We start from the raw sequence: 6,616 nt of genomic DNA, 5'->3' as shown, positions 1-6,616 counted from the left end.
CCGAGGGGGGGGCCTTTTAGGCCCCCCCCCCCAGTCTTTTTAGGGTTAAGCCGTTGAGGAAAAGTCCTGAGTATACTCGGGCAGGTGTGTATGGGAAATATGTGTTGTAGCAAAATCAGTCCGTCCTCAACGGGTTAAAATCCTGTGAGCTTTGTATGTAATCATATTGCCGACAGGGCGCCTAAAGCGTCAAGTTTGTCATGCAGATGTGTAATTGCTTTAAGAAAAAAGAAAAAATGCTTGGATTCTTGAAGTCAAAGGCATTTAATCTAGACACCTTTGATAGACCACGTTAAAGGGATGGTACAGTATTGGTGGAGATAAGAATTGGGCTTTTAACTTTTTGTGAGATACCAAGAAAACACTTGATATAGTACAGAACATACCATTTTATGAGGAATTCAAAGTTTATTTGATGAAAATTGGGTTTGGAATGACTGAAACATCCAAAAACAAAGTAAAACAAAGCGATCGTAATAAAGTGTGGGTCCCACACTTTATTAGAATCGCTCTTTTTTGGATATCTCAGCCATTTCAAAACCAATTTTCATCCAATAGACGTTGAATTCCTCATAGAATTACATGCTCTTTGATATTTCATAAGAGGTTTCTCATTATCTCACCAAAAAATGTTAGAAACATGAAATTAGGTCTCAACCAAAACTATACGATCCCTTTAAGCTGAGTTGACACCATGTTCATGGTGGCCACAGCAGCCCCATTTGCCAGAAACATTTGCGCCGCGGGTAGATTAGACATCTGCATTTTTCCCCTTTGCATTCTAGTCTTGTTCGATCCAGTCCTGGCCCTGGTAAACATTTAGCTATCAGACACTGTTCTCATAGCGTCTGGTCAGGCTGGACTACTAATACTTTCAGTAGCGTCCAGCAGCGGACAGCCTCCTGGTTTTGTTGCAGGCTATTACATGCTGCCCTGTTTTGTTGCGTTCACTCCGTTTTATCGCTGCATACAAGATTCCTCATAAGCATCGGGACTGCCATTGCAAATTTTTTGACAGTTCAAAAATCTGACAAGGCTTCCGCGGCAATCACGGTTAGTCGCGTTTGCCTATCACATCTCACTGCGTTGTTTCAAGTCCATCCCGTTTTGTCCACGGTAGCCTGAAACGGGGCTGCCGTGGCTGCCGAGAACATGGTGTTACCGAAACTTCACACATCTTGCCATACAGTAGGTTGACTGTAAATTTATTACATTCCTATAAATTCATATAACAGCAACCCCAGGCCTTGCCAAATTCACCCCTTAATCCTTTGCTTTAAGTAGCAACAAAGACGGAATTCCATATGCGGAAGTAGAATTAGTGGAAGCAAGTGAAATTAAGTTTCCCTCACTGGGCAGTCCAGCCTTGGCCATTCTTGTATTAAAAAAGGATACTCATTACTGTATGTGGCAGTTTTTGTAGTATTCCAGCATTATTACTCTTTCCTTTGTACATTTGTACATAGCTATGCATGGTCGGTAGTATGGTTGTGTGCTCAAACTATATTATTACATTGGAAAGTGAACTACTCGTAGTTTTGTGTTTTCTAACTGGGGCTTATAGGTATAACTAAAAGAGCACCAAATGGTAGCACTTATGACATATTTTACCTAGTCTTAGACATCACAGACTCCAGTTTAGGGAAAATTATATTTAAAGGGAGACATGAACAAGGACAGCCATATTAGGCAAAATTATGATATCGTGTGTCCTTGTGGTAGTATGCAAACTCTATGTATACTGACTGATATGTTGCACATCGCAAAAAGCGCACATATACACGTAGTCTTCGCACAATGAGTTACCACTGAAAAATAAAAAGTACAACTATTTTACATGTAGTGGCATTTGTCAAATCTTGAATGGGTATACTCTGGTCGTAGGGTAAGATATGCTCGTACTAATGCTGTGCAATTAAAAGAAGATTACTGGTATAAACTGCAACATTCAACATATAATTATTATACTGCGCACAAGTCGGGCAGGCTTACCTTTCTGACACATGTCTTCCACTATAATATTTGCTCTCACAAATGTGTATGTTGATTATGCTACACAGTAAACAGAAAAAAAGAAAATTACACTAGATGGGCTAGTGTTAGTTGAACAAAGGAATATTAGTTTAGTATATTATAATTATGTGACTGCTTTGTTTTAACATCCAGCTTGCCACCAAAGGCTCCTTTCAGTTATTCTGAGTCAGATTTTGTCTCTGATGTGTGCGCGGAGACATTTGCATGTATATTTCGAAGTAAGTGCCTAACGTGGCTGAAGATGGCGTGTTTGATGACTGCAAGACGCGATGGTAGCAATCTGGCAGAGATGACGTTTCTGGATCTTTTACAGACCCCGTGCAAAGAATATCTCGTAGCCAGCTCCACATAGCAGTGCAGAGGTTCATTGTATGACATTTTTTGAGTAAATCTATTTCTTTTGAGATAATCTAATTCGATGCACTATCTTGGAAGCGACATGAAGGGTGCTGCAAATTAAATGTTTGTGTGTGTGTACTATTAAATGTCAAACAGTCTTGTGCATCTCATGTGAATGATGTGAGAAAATCATTCTGTGATGTAGTCCTACTTATGCAGATTTGCGGATTTGTATTTTCCAAATTTCATTGGTGTTGTTTGATAAACTATGACTTTGTTATTGGTTTGCCTTATTTCTTTGTTCATTTCATTATTTTATTTCCAATAAAATGCAATTACTGTACAATTGTAGTATATTTGCATAATCATAGTTATATCAATCAATGTCACATTATGTATAATTAAGGAAAATACTTAGAACAGAAATACACTGGGCTTACATGTAATATGTCTGTATATGAATTTACGTGTACAATTTTTATGTGTGTGTGAAGAAGAGCAAATATTTTCTCCATATGTTCCCACACTTCACATCAACTCCCCTTCACTTGCAAGTATAGCAGAAATGTTTGAAATAATAAATATTATGGTCAACTATGCATAGTTTGAATCTATCGAATAAGCTTTGACTTTATGAGATTGTAGCATTTGACTTAAGTACGCAATTGGAACTCTTATTATAGATTGAGAATTTATATCTGCTAGGGTGATATCTCAACACGAGTTAACGTCCAACTTGCTAAGTATTTATCGTTAGCATTATACATGTATACATTTCTTGGAAGATTGGAATGATAGAGCAAATGTTTAAGCACTGCACCATTATTGCCATTTTATTTTGATTTCTTTTTTTGTATGCGTAAACTGTTTATAAGTTATCCCTACAAATGTTCATTTGACTTTCATTAACTGAGCCACATAACAATATTTATGATTTTACTGAAATAACATGGCTTATGGTACATGTTAACGTTCTAGTAGTGAAGATCTATTTTTGTGAAATGTATTTTGTACTGGATGAAAAGACTAACTTTAATTTAATAAATCCTTGGAAAAATGAAACTCTGTAGCTCGAATCTTTGTGTGTATGTTTGGCTGTTAAAACTAACATCTGAACAAGGGCACACAAAGGAAACATCAAAACACAGGAGATATTGCTTTGAAGGACCATATAATTTCCACCTATACAGATATAATCATATTGGGGCTCATACCACACAATTTTACAAACCATTCACAAGCACTACACCTTCTTCAATCAAATGAGAAATTATTGATTCTCCATACACTGTAGTCATGGATTATGGCGAAAAAAGAAGAAATAAATACCAAGTGAAAATATCCAATGCATGTTCAAGCAGGTTTTAAAACACAGTCAGTTCAAACAGAGAAAACTGTAGATGTTTCAGTAGAATAAGATAAGATATAACGCTGTTGAAGTGGCAAAATCTATCTGAAAAATGTTGATTGTTCAGGAGAGTGAAGAGACATAGCAGCTAAAGCACTAACAAATGGGATTGCCTTTCCTTTGACATGCTGTGATGGATTCAGTTTGGGGGAAAGACAACTACGATTTGGACAAGAAATCACTTGTCTGATCATCTCACATAATCTAACAGAGTGATTTTCACCAAAATTTGAGCCACAAGGTCTTGTCACCCATGCAATAATGAGTCTCAAAACACATACTAGTAAAGACTACAAATGCAAATTGAATGAGGTGCTGATATCATGACCAACCATTCTCAATCTTGCTTAAAAATCTGCACTGAATTGGCCATTTCGGGATGAATTCAACAGACGAAAGTTTATAATTCACATCAAATTGTTTCTAGAGTTGTAATTATCTAGCCATGGCCACTTTGTATACTGTAGAGGTCAAGGTTGCTAGAGAAGTGACAAAAAGGATTGTTAAATTCTAATTCCAGTGGAAACTCAGTATAACAAGATCCTTGTGACTAAGAAAATTTGTTCTTTATATCAGATATCAGTGGCAGATCCAGGATGGAGCGCACCAGGCACGCTCCCCCCCCCCCTTATTTTTTGTTAGACCAAAGAAATAAAAAGAAAAAAATGGGGGGTGCATGCACCCCCCTCCCTTTAATTTTGTAAAGGCACCTGCTCTTTACGAAATTCCTGGATCCACCCATGGACATTTTGTTATATCAGTAAACAATGCAAAACAAAAGGAAATAAATTCATTGGGACCGGAGAAATAAGTTTGTTTGTCAGATCTCTTTATATCAAGATTCCACTTATGTACAAATGGGGCGAGTTTGTGAGGCAATGACATCATCAGTCTGTCTAATTTGCATATTTGATGGGAACCAATGTCACTATTTTGTGAAAAGATGCTGCACACAGAATTCCATCTCATCATTTTGTCTGATGTAATGAAAAGTCGATTGTTCTGTCGGTATAACTTGACCTTTATATGAACATGGATTTGAGTAGAGTGGAGTTTCCCTACAATGAAAAACAATCAAGATCAGAAACGCTTCATCACAAACCATGAGATACATTTACTAAAGATGAATTTTGTCTGTAACAAGTGCAGGATAAATGCATGTATCCTCTTTTGCCGCATTTATTCATAAGCCCCGTTTGACCTTACTGTGACGTCGCAACAACATCAGGAGAACTAAAATTCCTCGCCTCGGGGAATAAAACCGCAGGAGAGAGCGAGGGGTACCGTTTTAACACACACACTGAAACCTCTGGGTAGGTCTGGCTATTTAGAAGGATGGCATGAATTCTACTTCTTTCTCTTTGCTACAAATCTTTATGACTTACTTTTACTGAAAATACAGGGTAGATACTGTGTAGATACACTGGTTGACTTTCACAAATTAAATCTTACATTCAAGTGACAAAATCCAAAGCTCTCCCAATTTTTTGAATCATGATCTTCACTGACAATATTTACGACAGACATAGTAATGTAGCAGTGTCATTTATATACCAAATGTAGTATACATTCAGTTTATATGGATTCTGAAATTAGGGCCATCAATTTGCTGCTGATAATTCCTGAGCTTACTGCTTTGTGTTACAAATGTACATTACATAAAGAACAAGTTGGGTACAGACACAAAATTAACTGTGGGGGAAGAGTGGTTATGAAGCTTCACACATGCCACTCATTAATCCACACTACTTTCAGAATCCACAGTCCTGCACAACACAGACAAAACCCATTATAATACGTCACTCGGGACAGTGCAAATTTCTTTCTTTAAAAAAAAAATCTTGCTAAAACAAGACACTCAGAGGTCGCTACATAGGTACACGCTATGTACATTTCCAAGTACCATTGGTAAGGTACTGTAAACTATAACTGTTTAATGAACAAAAAAAATTGTCTCGTACAGGGGAAACTCGGTATAACGAACACTGCTATAACGAGATATCGGTTATTACGAGGAAATTTTCCCGGTCCCAAATTTCCTTCCACACAAGTCTATGTAAAATGCTACTCTTATAGCGAGATCGGCAATAACGAAATAACTGCTATAACGAGATAAATTTTGTGATTTCCAAACAAAGAAAAACAAAGCCAATCAAACCTGTTATAGCGAGGTAAAGCAAAATGTCTTCGGGTAAAGCTTTACTTCGCCTGTGCTATCATGTTCCGAGATTGTAAAGCTCGATGCGCCAAAAACTGTCTTGTACACACATATTTTCTTCAGTTCACTCTACAGCTAGCACCGCATGTTGTACGTGTATACATGTGTGTGTGTGTGCGCACACTGATACATGCAGAAAATGTGGTGGGACGGCCGTATACATGACATCATCATGACGTTTAGCAAGTGTGAGGCAATCTGATGCTGTGATTGGCTTTCTACGTAGGGAATTCCCCATCTTCACACACACGCAGTCATTATGTACATACAGAATGTGTCACACACAGCATTGTGCAGATCATATTCAAGCTTTCCACACAACACACACCCATACCATAACCACATACCAATCCACAGACGATCTTCACACAATCGCAAGCTATATAGATTTACAAATTCAAACATCTACAATTAAGAAAAACACATATCGGATTTCATTGGCAAAAAAACATCTTCTTACCCATAAAGGTGAGTAATTACCTCACACACATTACCAAGTTATCAGTATTGATTGAAAGATGATGGGTAGTCCAACATGTGCAAATTAATGTCTTTATGTTATGCTTTCTTTTATGCCTACTGATATAACGAGATATCGGCTATAACGAGGAAAACGA

Source organism: Diadema antillarum, unplaced genomic scaffold (assembly GCF_040938485.1).
Source record: "Diadema antillarum isolate AM-2024a unplaced genomic scaffold, OU_Dant_1.0 scf00000026, whole genome shotgun sequence".
Classification (NCBI taxonomy): domain Eukaryota; kingdom Metazoa; phylum Echinodermata; class Echinoidea; order Diadematoida; family Diadematidae; genus Diadema; species Diadema antillarum.
This window is presented reverse-complemented; position numbering follows the sequence as displayed.